The sequence below is a fragment of the Neodiprion pinetum genome, chromosome 5 (assembly GCF_021155775.2).
Source record: "Neodiprion pinetum isolate iyNeoPine1 chromosome 5, iyNeoPine1.2, whole genome shotgun sequence".
In the NCBI taxonomy this organism is placed as follows: Eukaryota; Metazoa; Arthropoda; class Insecta; order Hymenoptera; family Diprionidae; genus Neodiprion; species Neodiprion pinetum.
The window spans coordinates 32,541,821-32,558,667 of NC_060236.1; the positions used below are offsets into that span (position 1 = coordinate 32,541,821).

Below are 16,847 nucleotides of genomic sequence, written 5' to 3' on the forward strand. Positions count from 1 at the left end.
TCCCAATTTAAAATACACGTGTTTCGGACACGTTCTTAGTATATATTTTACTGTGAAAGTAATAATGTTCGAAAAAATCTATCAATGTGAGGTTCTAATGAGCATTAGTGCTACTATCTGAGAAAAAATTCACATCATCGTACCAGGTAATATAGACAATTGCATTTCTTGTAAATAAAAAGAATAAGTCAAATTTCTAGGGTGTGCAATTCGTCGAGATTTGTTGGTACGATGATGTGAATTTTTTCTCAGATAGTAGTACTAATACTCACTAAACCTTCGCGATTACAGATTGATTCGAACATCGTCGCTCTGACAATGAATTATATGCTGAGAATGTATCTGAAACGGGTGTATTTTAAATGGTGATATCCATCCATTTACAGGCACGGGTTAGTATTGATTTTGAATTATTTATAGTTGGTTTGGGGGGTGGTCTGAAAAAAAATCATCAACACCCTAAGTAAGGATCACCCTACTACATATATGTACAGATTTCGGGGATGATCAGTGAACTTTGTACGATTCGAACCGGCTTCCATCTCCATCTCTGACTTCCCGTTCTCTCCTCTCCGATTATCCGCGCGTCTTCTTAAACCTATACCGTCGTAATGAACCATTTGTATGATTAATAGACCCCGGGTATATAGCGCTTATCCTTCCTCCTTCCACCTCCGTCAAATTACCCCCCCACACCAGACAGATGTTCACCGCGATCATCATCATCATCATCATCATTATCATCATCATCCGCAAGAGAGAGAGAGAGAGAGAGAGAGAGCCATTATCATAATTAGAAACAAGCCGATCTTAAATCCAGAAAAAACTATCATCTCCGATTGGCCCCCGTTGTTTGCCCCACTTCCCTGTTACACCAATCTATTCAAGACTCGATCATCGTTTCCTGATGAATTGAGAAAAATTTCATTCTTCATGATCGTACCAGAATAATTATACTCGGAAATTGCTATCGCGTTTTAATTGACATTTAAACGTCACTGAAATCACACGACGATATTATTGCGATGAAAAGTTTTGAAAAAGAATTTTTATTCGCGTGCTATTTCGCCTTATCATACAATTTATGCTATTCTTATATATTATATATACATATATATATCATATACTTAATATTACGTCTATATTATATTCAAGCGAAAATTCATGTATCTATATACAACGAATGTCTTTTTTTTTTTTCAATTTTATAACGCTATTTTTTATGCGCCCAGGAGGAGACCCTTTGTGTCTACCTCGGTTTTATTCCACTGCTATCTTTCTTGTGTATAAAATATTCTTTTGCCAGCCAGTCATTCTTTATTTCACATAATTCTTTTTCCTTTTTTTTTTTTTTTTTTTTTTTTTTTTTTTTTTTTTTTTTTTTTATGACACGACCTACGTTTTCCGCATACCATGTATATTATATATCATTTCGCACAGCTCCTTTAACCTGCTGGCGGCCGGGATTTTTTTCTGTGATACATGCCTACTTTGGTGGGATACTTCCATATAATCATCCCCCAATGTTCCCCGGATATGTTCGAATCATGGCAACACCACTATAGTGGTGTTACCGGCCGTCTAGAGGTTAAATCTATTTTATACATGTATACTGTATAGTGTATACACCATGTATATATATAAATATTTAAACCCTGTAACTGCAACGATGTACTATACATATAATAAAATATGTAACACAATACACGATCCGCCATTTAAGGCCCGAAATAATACCTGATTCCTTCAGAGAAGCTATTAAACGTTTCCGGGACTTTTTATACTTCGTTTTTCTCTATTTTTTTATTTCTCTTTTTTTTTTATTACCTATTTTTCCTATTCCCTTTTCAATTGCACAACCAGTACCACGCACCTCTTTTACTGCCGCTGTATTTCAATCCGTATACCTGCCGTTCAGCAGGCATATTATATATATAGATATATTCATACACAGCAATAATACCGGAAATTATATTTTTGCAAGCGTTACACCCGCCTATAAAATTTTATTATTTTCCAAGTTTTTTTTTATTACAGTCTATTTTTGATGCGGGGGCAGTTTTTGCTTTTTTTTTTTTTTCCTCTTAAAAGTTTTTTCGATGAGCAAAAGTTGATAAAAAGAACGGAATTCAGACTACGCAAAGTGTTATTAACATAAGGATAAGATATGGCCATCGCTATACATATGCACACACGCGTTTATATGTATACGAGCGTGACGATTTGATAACGACACTGTAATTTTACTGCCATGCTTCGCTGAAAGGAAAGTCGACACTGCCGATTGCGGTTTAACTCCTTGATTATTACTATTCTTATTATAATTATACCATAATTACTTGGCAATTTTTATTAACAATATTAAATAATCGGTTGTACCTAAATTCTTGCCGCATGTGAAAATAAGAAAGAAACTGATGAATAAAAAAATTGCTGCATTGTGATTTTTATATTATCCATCAATATTTTCGTGTTTACTGCCTGATCGGTGAGTCAAAAACCAAAAAAAAACTAAAAACAAAAAACGTGAAATTAAACATCGAGCGATAGAAATACACGACAGACGGTGGCGAATAGAGGAGGGAGAAGAAATAACCTGGCGAGAGACAGGTTTGCCTGAACGAATGGAACGAACGATGTAAAAGAACGTCCAAATACCGCTGAGACGACTATAAAGAGACCGGTAACAAAAAACAGTAAGGAAGAAGGACGGAGGAATATATAGAGGGAGAGAGAGAGAGAGAAAGACGGAAGAGAATAATAGTTTTTTAGGGTAGTAGTTGGCGCTATGAATCAACCTACGCGTCGCTCGCACGCCTCTCCAGCGCCCAGAATCGCAGAACCCATAACCGAGGATCTCTATAATCCAGAGATCGTGTGGCGTTGGGGGAACGAAATAGTAGACGAGAGCAAAGTAGAAGCCGGTTTCATCATCTCCTCTTCTCATCACCCGCTTTCTTCATTCATTTCTTCTCATTTTACTCGAATTTTTTCTATACTCTTCCACTCCATTGTATTGGGAACCGAATTGGAAAGAGAGGTAGAGGATAGGATGAAGGTAAAAGACATCGAGTATCGTACTTTGCATGGTTTTTGTTCAAGATTTTCATAAATTCGAAAAACTTATTCGTATAAATTAAACTCGTTAAAATTATACTGCAGCTCAACAATCTCTTTTTTTTCTGCTTCAACGCCAATTTGCTATCCTACTACAGGCTTGTCTCTCATTGTTAGCTCTTTAGGTAAAGAATGTAATCCACAAATCTTTTTTAATCAAACTTTACTCTAATTGGTCGATTGGGGTGAATATAACCTCAAATATTTTTCAAAATCATCACGTGATGTCAGGAAACAAGGTTAAACAATGCTCATGCGAATCAGTTGAACCAATCACAAAACATATCCAAGGTGAAGTCATGTAATAGGCTTGATATTTTGTTCTTTAGTGTTTTTATATCGTTACTTCTTCAACTTTTGACCGCAGAAACTGGCATTTTCAGCAAACAGAATGTACGGAAATAAATAAGTAACCTCAAGTACCTAACCTAGTTACGTGATTTCTGTGACGTCATCTTGGACATACGCAGACTGAGCGAAAATCGGTCTTCGGTACTGGTACACACCTTGTTTTCTTACATCATGAGTCTCCTCGTAGAGTCCATTTTAGTACGTTAACTTTGTCGACGTTTTACAATATTTAAACAATAAAATTTGGTCAGGAAAATTGAAACAAATTTTTCTGCCATCCTTAAACAATACCTAGATATTTTTTGTTGGATGTTTGGAACTCATTTTTGAAGCAGAACATGTATCGTCACTTTTTTTCGAGATGGGGTGAATTTCACTCTGTGCGTAACCGTTACGCGATTCTATTGAAGTGTGACGCAGTCTACGTATTCCAAACACGAAAAAGGGCTCAACAGCCCCAATCTATAAACAAAAATGCATGATTCCATTTTTTTTTTAAACTGGTTCAACCTTCACAGCATCACCAGTTATGATGCTGGACCGCACGAAAAAAATTCTTCATGTGTCCCCCTCTCTGAACCATACAACTTTTGTAGGACACATTTTCCAATAATTGAACCATTAGCTCCACTGAAAATGAAATGTGTTTTAAATTTTGACACCCTGTATAAGTGAACGTTTAGGGCACCACCTTAATGTGTACACGTCTCTATGCGTGGACTTGTTCTTACTTATTATCTAGTTACCCAACCATCCAGCCTCTCTTCACCGAAACGTGAAAATCACTAGTAGAAGTGACGAAAAGGAGGACCTCCTCCTCCTTCTTCTTCGTCTTCGTCGTCTTCAGCTTCCTGGAATGGTTCTTCTGAAATCTTGCGCGTGAGAAAACGGCGATAACGGGTATACAAGGAGTCCCGATTCCTGACTACCGACTTCACGTACCATTCCCTCTTCCTTCCCGTATTTTCCCATGGGACGACTTCGGTCGCTAGTGCTTCCCAGTTTTCTTGGTTTCTCTCCGGGTTTTAGATGCAGAGACGCTTTTCTCCGCTCTACTTACCACGTACCGCGAAACCTCATACATACATTATAGACTAAAATTCGCAGGGTCATTCGGATACGACTGTAAAGTTCCCCAGAGGATATTAATATAGATTCTTCATCCCGCCACGTGAGATAAGACTGTTATATTCTCGCGAAAACTTCTTGAGAGTATTAGTTCAAAAGATTCAGAGACCAGTGGGAATGGGGACAAATTAACGCTTGACCTGGATGTTCGATGTTCTGTTATGATTGACAAGAGAGGGAGAAATTAATCGATGTGTTTGCAGCGTTGCGGTTGGAAAAGAAAACCGACCGCGGTTAGTAATACTGTAATCTGTATTATTTGGTAAGAATGAAAACTCTTCTTGGATGAAACCAGCCAACTCTCTCTTCGATTGGTCAATGTACTCGAATAACTGTCCATAACGGACTAGGACACCAGTCACGGTATCATTATTAAAACTGTCACCGTTTGAGGTATCTTGAATTTCTTTTGTACAGAAAATTGATTTGACGAGACTCCAGCCCGTTTCAACTGGTTCCGGAAGAATTCAATGATGTACGAGTTGGTATAACGGCCAGTGATTCGAGTCTACTTGATGTCAAGTTACCAATCACGTGATTTGGTACGATTCCAATTCATTTCACTGATCAAATCGACTCTCAGAATCGATGGTAAACAGTTTTTTCGTCATGTACCTACACGACGTTTCGATCAGTTTTCAAAGGATGATTGAAGACTAGTGAGCATGGTACGATGAACCTCAGCTCAATTTTTTTTTTTTTTTTTAAGAAATTGAAAACACCTGAAGTAATTTCAGTTTAAAGGCTTTATTATCTCTAGTTTGAAGACCATTTTGGATTTTTTTCATTGAAATTGATAGCAAAATGGTGGCATGGCGCATGTAAGTTGCGAATGACCACGTTTCCAATCCGGTGATAAGATTATAGACCGTCCAAGTTGTACCCCCGCCCATTATAATGACCTATTCCTTCATTACGAGATCTTGATAGGTCGAAATATTATGAGATGCATCATGAATCACCATACTTTATGCATTTGTAACCTAGGATAGGTTTGTTTCTACCGGAAGGGTGAAGGCCTCAGGCTCTATAGGCTCGTTCCAGTCGTTCATCCACCTTTCCAATTCCTTCTTTCCTTGTCGTCGTCGACTTGACGTCGTGATAAGGCGCCTCGTGACGCACCGTGCCGTTTCGTACCTGACGGTGCCGCGAAGAGCTCTTCGACGTTGCTTCAGCCTTCCGAGCCGTCTACCCTTTGCATGCCTTTGCTTTTGGCACCCCTTCAAATTGGCCCGCTCGTTTACGCGACCCTGAAACATGACTATAACCCTTTGGCATATACAATATATACATACGTTTACCGACAGATTGAACCTTTTATGATACTTGGACACACACGCGTCTATACGACACGCAATTTCGATGAAATTTCTGATTTTATTTCTTCCCTTCGAGTTACAACTTCTTTGCTCATTCTTCTCAATATCTTTTACCGAAGGTAAGTGTACCAGTTATTGATCCTTTTTTGGTTGTGTATCTGTTTTATCCTTAGTTCCAAAATTACCAAAAAATTTATTCGTAGTGTCTAAATATCCAGCGATTGGTTTTGGTCATCGAATAATTCACAATTTGTGCCATAGATTTATAATTTTGCAAAATGAGAGAGCCAATAACTGGGTCTAAACGTGTCAATAACTGGTACGCTCACCTTAATAACGTAGTTATAACAAAACTGCAGTACCGCAGACTCGCGGTACGATTTGATCGCACAATCCTCTCTCGACTTATAATTGACAGCATCGAGTAGATAGAGAGAACGCTTCTGATATGCACCAGTGTTAATAACACAGCAGTAACAACCGTTCCTTACGTCCCTGCTCTTTCTCTCTCTCTTTCTCTCTGGTACATAATTTATGTTTATTTTATCATTGGGAAAATAAGGAAGCGTCTAGTTAAACCTAGAGAGAGATAGATAAAAAGAGAGAGAGAGAGAGAGACGGTGAGCGAGGCCTTAAGATCACCGAGCCTTTTGCTGCACTGCATCACCATCCTCCGCCAGTTGTATAAGAGGCCATTCCTTAAACACTAACTACTTGTTTGTCGACTTTCCGTCACGGTGATGATAGGAGGTGTATGTTCACATGTTTCTGATAATTTTTAGATTGTCTCAGCTACGTGTTTAAATAAAAATACCTTATCAATTTTGGATTGATATCAAGTCGCTAGCTATTGTTAAATAATAGGGAGATGAAAAAGATGACGCCAATTGTTGGAGCTTGAAACTTTCAAGAATTTCAATGCACCTGGACTATGCTCGTGTTTTGGAATTGCGTTTTTTTACACCATATGCGCCGATGTCAAAGACGAGCAAGGTGTCAGCTTTTCTCCCTAATTCGACATCACGTGATCATCTCTTTTTCTCCGCCCATGCTTCTATCTCTCTGTTTCCCTCTACTTGGTCAGACGGATAACTATTAAACTCGGAATGACTTCATTCAATTAGCTCTGCGGTCGCTTTTTCCCACAGGAAGCATTCCGGCTGCAGTATATGTTATGGGTACATATGTACGTACATGTACGTTACGTATGTACGAAGATACGTATGCATACACATGTTTAGAGATGGATAGATTGTATAGGGACCATCCTTGGCTCACTTGACATTTATCACTCTGTCCGCGTGTTACAGTCTTGTTATATGTATATATCCATGGAACGCGAACCGTTCGACTGATGACGATCATCATCGTGACGAAAGTTCTACGACAGATGTTTAATGTGTCCAAATAAGAATTTAAGCATGTATCAGTCACCGAGTCTACGTTTTACTAGGTTTTTACTTCACGTGATTATGTAGAAAATCAAAAAGTAGTTGTTGAAATTTCCGATGTTAAACATAAAATTGCAAAAATGTCATCGTTAAGAAGGATCAAAAAAAGAAAAATGAAATCCAAAATTGAAAACCAATTCCAAGTTAATCGAAGTTTGGAAACTCTCGGTAGATAAAAATTTGTATGATGCAATTGAAGAATTTAGTTAGTAACGAAGTCAGGTTATATTTTCTTATATCGAATGAAGTAATCAATCCTCTGCTTAACATTCAACATGAATGCGAACTGTAGCGTCTGTAATCCGGTTTAGTTTTTCAAGACTTGTGCAACATATGTACGTAAATAAATAGGAAAGCAAGTTTTCGTTGGATTCCAAAGTGTGGACAGTACCTACCTACCTACCTACTACTGGTACCACCTTGAGAATATTCGTTGATACGGAAGGTAAACACAGAAATGTTCGCTGTCATAAATCTTTGACATTATACCTAGTTTTCGGTGAACAAGGCTTTGGTACATGTGATATATACGTTACGGGTATTATAACGTTCCAACTTCTGTAATGTGCAGTCACACCTATCAGCATCTTTAGAGAGAAGAAGAAGAAGAAGCAGGAGGAGGAGGAGGTGGAGGAGGAAGAGAGTATTCTCCAATAGTGTCGGTGTCTGTGTGTGTGTGTGTAGTTGCGAGCGTTTCAAAGTGTTTGGCATTTTCATTTTTGTATTTGTATTTGTATTTGCACAACGAATGGGACCCGCCCCATCCATCATCTCTGTCGGTGCATCTACTCGGGGTGTTGCACACAATAAATTGACGTGTGTATACGTTTCCATTTTCCGCAGTAGGTAGGCAGGCAGCAAATATATACCCCCATGAAACCCCCTGAGCTAATGTACCACGTCGTCACGCTCCTTTCTTCTGCAGTGCAGTGTAAGTAAGAGACCCCAAAGCACATCGGCTACCGATGCTAACTACCTGAAAAACTACCTGAGCTCTTTCCTCTTCCTCTCTCTCTCTCTCTCTCTCTCTCTCTCTCTCTCTCTCTCTCTCTCTCTCTCTCTCTCTCTCTCTCTCTCTCTCTCTCTCTCTCTCTCTCTCTCTCTCTCCCCGTGACGTTTTTCCGTTTAACAGCTATCGGGTGAAATCCATCTATACTCGTGGCCTTTGTTTGCCGACGACGATGACGAAGACGAAGAAGAAAAGCTTCGACATTTGCGTTTGTTGCATCTTCCATCATTTTGTTGCATGCCGCACAACAATTTGGAGGTGGAACGTGGAACCATGACGAGGAGGGCGGAGAGAACCAACGCTAAGCCGATTATCCATCCGGATTATGCCGTTTGCCCGCACCTTTTCACTATATGCGGGTCAATAAGCGCCTGTCTGAGTGCCTGCCTGCCTGCCTGCCTGCCTGCTTTTCTCGATGGTTTTACCAATCTTTTATGCATTTATTTATACAGTTTATGGTCTTGTCTTCCCTAAGTATACACTCTTCGACACGTGTGACTGTGTACCCAGGACAAAGCTCCTCCACCTCCACCTTCTTCTCCTCCTTGTCGTATGTACCTCAATTAGTCTCTCATATCTTTTCTTTGTCGTTTACCGTTGTACGATTATCGTAAACTATTTTTCTCGCAATTTTCTACAGGTATCTAACTCTGTAAATTTGAGTTAGTAAAAATTCACTGACTTGTAGTTATAAATATACCACCGGAGATAAACATTCCATGTCGAATTAGCAACCCATGTACCTGAGCCCCATTCGATTTTGATCATTTTTAGCATGATGTTCTTACCCAACCCAAAAGGGTTTCGGATTTTGTTCAAACTTCTTGTAGCCATTGGTGAAATTTATAAAAAATTGCCAAACCAATTCCCACTAAAAATGCTCGACCATTGTCATTGTAACTCAACTTCGCAATTTTGGTCATCTTGTAGTTTTGCTCAACTTTGCGAAACTTCTAATTTCATTCAACTTACAGTTATCTTCGACATCGTGTAGTTTTTCCTCAATTTTAGTCGACTTCAACAATTAGATTAATCTCGCTATTTTCTTTTCTTTCCAATTTCTTCAATTTTATTTAACTTCTACTCCAACCGTCTGACTCTTAACTATTCTTCCGAGGAAAAGGTGGCGATAAAATTTTCCAATTCCACATATCTGCACGTCCATGTTTACAATTCGTACAACATCGTGCCTCACATGCCCACGAAGTGACAGGCAAAAGTTGAGTACACATGTGCAATAATAACCTTCAAAGCTTCAAGTTCTAAAAGCTACTCAAACTACAGTGTAACTCACTTCCCATCGTTAAGCAGCGTCCCTGAAGGGAGGCCGAGAGGGAGGAAAGAGGGAACATTGCGGACACCTTTATACTTTCGGTTCGCATGCCACCGTCGTATTAATCATCGAATCGTGACGTGTCCGCACCTCGACGCTGACTGGGTCCGCTGCTGCTGCTGACGGAGTTCACCTAGTCAGTAGCTCTGCTCTATCACACCGACTGAGCGCCCTTTGCGTCGCGATCTCGCTCCCTGTTTTACCATAGGCGTACTTGAACCTATTTACCTGTCTCGTTTCTCCCGTGAACAAAACCCATTCCTCTTTGATTTACCTTATTAAAATAGTCATGGGCACGAGATTATACGTATAACGCGTTGCAAATTTAATCACAATTCTCGTCTGGAGGAAAGTAGAAACGACAAAAGAAAAAAACACAAAAGAAAAGAGAAAAAAAAACGTCGACAGCGTCGAAATTTAATACCGTCTGGAAGTATTCTATTTAGCTGTACAATTTTACAGATTATAAATGGTTTCATGTTTGCAAATAAGTCTAATGGTATTACAGCGTGTTTAGTGTTTTTTTTTTTTTGTTTCAACTTTCAGTCTCTCTGTTTTCATAGAGATAAAAAGGAAGTTATTGTAATCACCCCGAACATAAAAAGTTGAGTTTTCAATAGATCTCCACGTTTTTAAATTTAGAGAATCATCTTATATCATTTTTAAATGGACGTCTGTGATCAATTTTTTTGCCCGGCGATATCTCGAGAACGAGTTACCGGTTTTCAATGATTTTGGTTTTAATCGACGTGGCTTTTCCAAACTTGGAACTGATTAAATTTTGGCTTTGATCATTTCAGTACTTTTTCAATTATTATTGCAAAAATCTTGCGTGAAATATTTGTTGAAATTTAATTTTTGCAAGTGTAGAGTATTTTTTTTTTTTTTTGTCTCTCAAACACATTCCAAACTGGTAAAGAGTTTTGGTGTTTGATTTTTTTTTTTTTTTTTCAATTACGTCGTTTCATCGAAATCAATCCAAATATATGAAACCGAGGTATTGAAATATCGTATGAATTTCGCGTACATTACACCTACATTTTCTGCACTTATACACCCTTTTGTTCGAAAAAGCTTAAAATGTGGGATCAATTAATCAATTAATTAATTTTTCATTTATCACCTCGCGTATAGGCTGATGTAGGTATATTATACAACAATATTTTAAACGAGCGGCTATAGCTGATCAGAGTAAGAGTCCGGAAATTCTGCTCTCACCCCCGACTCTTCGTCGTAAAGGAGGAATTCTCATCGAAAAATATTTGTAAAATAATTAAAAAATGCCTTTCACTTTCCCACCTTATCCGCGTTTCACTTCCTTCCTCTTGGAACGTGGGGCTTAAGGTATTTCTTCGGTGCAGTCGTTGCAAATAAAAGAAGAAGAGGAAGAAGAAGAAAGAGAAGTGGAAAAGAAGTACGAAAAGGAGCCTCTATTTTCACACAAATATCATCATGTTTTTTATCTTTCTATACGACAGAGAAAGAGAGAGAGAGAGAGAAAGAGATAAAAAGGATTTTGATCGATCTTTGCAACCGCGAATTACCCATCAGATACGAAAACCGCCCTTCTTCTTCAACCCCTTTGACCTGACATTTTCCGAACCCCTGACCACCCCTCATTAATTCTTCAACCCTCCTTTATTATACACCATTCTTCAATATTACAATATACTTTCTTCTTACTTTATAGTTGGAATTTTAATTAGTCCAACCGGCGATGTCGCGTGGTTAACTATGCGTATAGTGCATTCGGTGACAATTGTTGATTAAAATCACCTATAAATAATATATTTGTTGCACAAAAAATGAAGTTGCGGAAATCGAAACAAATAATAAAACAATTATCTCTCACTATTTTTTTTTCGTTTTTTTTTTTTGTCCAATCTTTTGTGACGATTAGGTTACCAACTTTGACCTTGTTTTTTTTTTTTTCCCCCACCGAACGCGTTTCGTTACAGAAAATTCTTTATTGGGATAAATTTATTGCTTCTCTAATGAAAAATAAAAAATAAAAAAAAAAAATATTCTTTTTGCTGTCGACGGTTTTACTTTAACTTTAAATCGGTGACGATAAAAAATACGCAGCACATCGATTGTTCGTTTGTTATTTATCCCTAATTCTCTTCTCTCCTTTATTCACTCTTGTCGACAGTTTGTCGTTGATCTTTACTAATGAAATGATTAAAAGAATGATTCACGCTATGCTTGAGCGTGCGCGGCATCGGGAATACCGTCAAAGACAGATGCTTCTGGTAGTAGTTACTTTCCTTAATGAGTTGTAATTAATGGTTTAACATACATACGTCTCCCTAAGAACCGGTCACTGCCGCTTGTGGTAATTTTGCTTCTTCGTCAAGCTCTACGTACGCACGTATAGTAAACTCGCCAGCTCCTCGGCTGTTTACTCACTTATACCGACAACCGCCTCTCTAAACTCACTTCATTTACTTACTCGAACGTGTGGAATTTTATTATTTCCCGTGGGATGCTCCGTGAGAGCAGATGTTGTGGGATCTGGTACACATACAGCTATATATATGGGGAATTCACACTGGCACACACAATTTTTGATTTTATTCCAAATTTTTTCTGCAATTATTTCAACCCTGAAATTTTTTAGATTTTTATACTCAACTGGTTAATCATTTGCAAATATGGAGAATGATTTTGAAAAGGAATTTCTTTTTATATTCTGAAAAAACTGTATTTTCTTTTCCAAACATTTCAAGACTGAGTCCATGATGGGCGAATTTTTTTTTTTCCTTTCTTTAGCACACAGTTTTGTTGATCAACTCAAATATTGTATGAATGGTTTGAAAATTTCCAAAAAATACTCAAAACTAGACCGGTTTCAATACGAAGTTAATAAAAAACATGTTCAATTCTATAATGAAACTGGTCTCGAAATGTGTTGAGTGAAAAATAGAAGTTTGAAGAATTTTTCGGGAGTAAAAAAAGAAAAAAAACAAAAACAATACAGAAACAAAATTGGTCCATCATGGGCCCGGTATGTAAATGTTTGAAAAAGAAGATATAGTTTTTGACCATTTTTTGAGTTTTTTAAAGAAAGGTCCTTTTCAAAATCACTCTCAATATTTAGAAATAATTAAACAGTTGAATAAAAAAAAATGTAAAAGAATTCAGGGTACTGTTTCAGAGTTGGAAAAATTGCAGAAAAGATTTTGAAATGAAATGAAAAATGGTCAGGGTCAGACGTTGGTTGGATTTGCATGGAATACTCTATACATACTTGGTCAAATTTGGTCACAGGGTATAACGAAAGGTAGTACCGTCACCCTGTGGAGGGCGAATCAATAGTTTCGTTTGCTTTAGCCACACGGCTTTCTGACATTCGCGTGTTTCCGTAGTGAATTTTAATTGTCAGATAGATAGATAGATAGATAGAAAGATAGATAGATAGATAGATAGTTGCAACGCCCGCTTGACGTACATCAAAATCCCACGTGCATATCATCTCGTATTTCTTCTCTGCTCTGACTACCTATTCAAGCACATACGAGTCAAAGAGATAATAATACTAAAAATGTTTGAAACCCATGGTGAAAGGGTTTTCCGTGAAACTGCACGCTGCACTTTTTCGCAAGTTCGTTGAAAGCTCACAACCTGAGGAAAGCTTACACCTTTTTTTACTCGGAACGCTGAAAACTCGCCGTTTTCGGAGACCACAGTTGCGGAGCCCTAAAAACGGGAACTTACGGAGCGTGACGGTTCGTAGCTCGGTGTAAAAACAATTCGCGGTTGCGTCGATTGTCGTCTTTTTTTATCGCCACATCACCTCATCTCCGATTCAGTTTTTTCTCAATATTTCATGCCATAAGTGTACAGGTATACATGTAACAGAAACTTTTTTTTTTTTTCCCTCTACTTATGTCTCTACGCTTCATGCATAAATAATTCGTCCGTAATGTTGTGCCTGTAATATTCCACTGTTCTGGGGGTTGGTTTGCACCTAATTTAACGACCCACGATTTCTCCGCACAAAAAGCCTGGAACGTATAGATTTTACTATTATTCATTCATCCCTTTCGTATTTTCGTATATATAGATATATATATATATGGGGATTTCCACGCCAACTCAATAAACGGTTCACTGTGACATTTTCTACGTTTTAGTACGAACTCTGAAAAGGTTAGAAAATTTTTTTCCAATTTTTACAATCACTCGTCTTTACCCTCGTCAAAAAATCATAGGGTAAAGACGAGAGATTGAAAAAGATTTTTAAAAATTCTTGTAACCTTTTCAGGGAGGTTGTAAAGGTATAAAAAATACTTGGTAAAATTAAAAAAAATTATGGTCAACCGTTTACTGATTTGGCGTGGAATGCTCCATACACGTGCACACGTCGCGATGTTTGTTGAAGGAAACTAGGTGGGAGAATGTTCAGGGTTGAAGGTACGAGTAAAATATAGTAGTGAACGAATTTTCCTACTTGTCGTTCATTTTCGTAGCACAATTTATTTACGCAGTAGAAACGGCTTGCGGCCCGAAAGCTTCGCGATTACACACCACTTTACTAAATTTCACTTATTCGATTTTACCCGCACGAAAATATTAGACAGAGTCTTGAGGCGTAGAAAGAATAATGAATGTTGAAGTTGGTTGCGTTATCGTAACGATTCGTCCTGAGGAAAAACCGTTAATTCACGATTTTTGAATTATATGAAATTCAGCGTAATCGTAATAAAACAAAACACACTCATAATTCGAAATCTTAGTTCCTGGATAATCATCATTGTAAAATCATGATCATGGTGATTTTGTCTCCCAATGTTTCCCAAAAAAAATATCTGCATTCGCTGATATTTTGTCAGGCTTTGTTTTCTTTTTCTCTCCCTATTTGCTCTCATTATTTTTTTTTTAACATTCTTCTTTGCACGCATATTTACATTTACTTTACTTGTGTTTTTTTTTTTTTGTATCGAAATCAATTATTCTTCCAAACTGACGCGTAGAAATTCTTACCTATTCAACAAAATTGATCAGATTTGTTGTTCGCACGCCTAGTTGGAAGTCTCAAAAATCAAAAAGAGGAACAGAAATGAAACAACCAGATTTACAATTTGAGAAATCCTTGCAATAGTTTTAAAACGATACATTTCTATGATTGCAATAATTTAAAAATTATTCATCAATATACTTACAATCAGAAAATGATTATACTGTCTAGTTCAATTGCAAAAATATTTTTCTATTGTGCGCAAAATACCGTTTGAAGTAATTTTTATTTTGTGGTTTTTTCTTTTAAAATACATAATCGCGACAGTGATTTTCTAATACGCTTATTGTGAAACAATTTTTCTGGCAAAAAACAAAAACAAAACGCAATTCTCATTAAAAAAGTACATATTACTTTTTTTAGCCTTGTTTCTTTTATTTTTATTTTGTAATTTTTCAGCGCTCTTCTCTCTTCACTTTACTCGTTGTTATTTTTTCCTTCACGTTCGGACCCTGTTCTCTTTGATTTGTTTCCTTTTTTTTTTTTTTTTCTCCTGCTTTTTATACAATATTGTAACTATTTTGAACACGGGGAGGCGTGCAGGGATGGAGAAGATGAAAGGAACGAGGTGTTCGTTCGAGCGGGATGCAGGCGCGAAAGACTTTTCGGTTCGGTGATTTGCTCGGCCAACTGCACGTATTGAAAAAATAAAATAAATAACGGAATTATCGACGAGAAGAGGAAAAATAAAATAGCCCTCTTTTCCGCCCTTTTCACCCTTCGGTCTTCCTCGCAGGAGGCTGGAATAAAATTGAATAACGACGACGTCTACAAAACTACAAAACTACATAGCTACGCGTCTACGAAAACTATTAAAACTATTAAAACTATTAGAACTACAAAACTGCAAAACTACGAAACTACGAAACTACGAAACTACGAAACTACGAAACTACGAAAGTACGAAACTACAAAACTACGAAACTACGAAACTACAAAGCTACGAAGCTACAAAGCTGCAATTACAACTATAATTATAACAACAGTAATAATGATGAGGAAGAAATTATTCGTGTTAGTGTCTTTGTTTTTTCTTTCGTCTTCTTATTTCTGCTTTCTTGTTTTACTGATTTATTAATTTCAGTAAATAATATGTAGAAAATTCAACGAAATTATCGCGTAAAATGTTGCCGAGAAACAAATAAATATAACTTGTCAGTAATTTCGGGAGAACTGAATGGTTTCATTACATGTAAATAGGGGAACTTGGGGCACGACGGACTACCAAAAAAGTTTGAATTTCTTTTATCACAGTTTTTCAAAAATGATATTTCAGATAAAGGCCATTTATTTCGAAATATAAATTTTTCGGTCATACATATTGATAGATTGATAGATAATCGATGATTCATTCAATACAGGTAGTAAAGGATGCAGTCATTTATAAAATAGAAAAATAAAAAAAGTTTTATTGATTTTTTGTAGAGGGTTCGTTGTGTCTCTGATGTTTTTCTTTTGCTGTAATATTATGGGAATATAATGGTGAATTTGGTCGAGATAGATCAAAACAATTGGTACCCGGTGCTCGAAAGCTAAAAAAAAAAAAATAATTAACGACTCAGGGGTACGTCGTGTCCCACGTTCCCCTCCAATATTTGATACATCGATTTATTTAATAAATTTCAATTTCGTGACGGGTGTGTAATTTCATTTATTACCGTAAAATAATGTTGAAAATTGAGAAAATACACCAGCTGTCTAAAAGCAATTTTATTAAATACCCCATAAACAATTATGGGATATTATCAATGATTCATAGCATATGTGTGTTATCGATTTTCAGTCCGGCACGCGGCTTATAAACCTTTGAAACATCAAAGGGCATCGGCATATAATAGAGTTGAAATAATTATTTCCTACAGCAAATAAAGAATTTATCGTTAGCGGGGAACCCTAGTTCTAATTTAGTTTCGATTTGAATATTCTCGACCTCTTCTCGATATCTTTTTTTTTTTTCTTCTTTTGATCCTGGAACTCCGTTATCTTTTACCAAAGACTTTCGTCGAGTGTGATAATTACTGATTGTATCTTAAATTCTGTTAGACAAAGTTCTGGGAAATTTCACTGCATATATATTCACTTCATCGATATGACGCTAGTTTGATCGGCTGGAAAATTT

The 16,847-nt window shown here is 37.1% G+C and overlaps 1 protein-coding gene across 8 annotated transcripts in view; it reads left to right on the forward strand.

The window, feature by feature from the left end:
- LOC124218570 (Calcium-independent receptor for alpha-latrotoxin) overlaps nt 1-16,847 on the forward strand; it is a 247,395-nt gene that overhangs the window by 156,956 nt on the left and 73,592 nt on the right. The gene's annotated exons all lie outside the window — the stretch shown is intronic.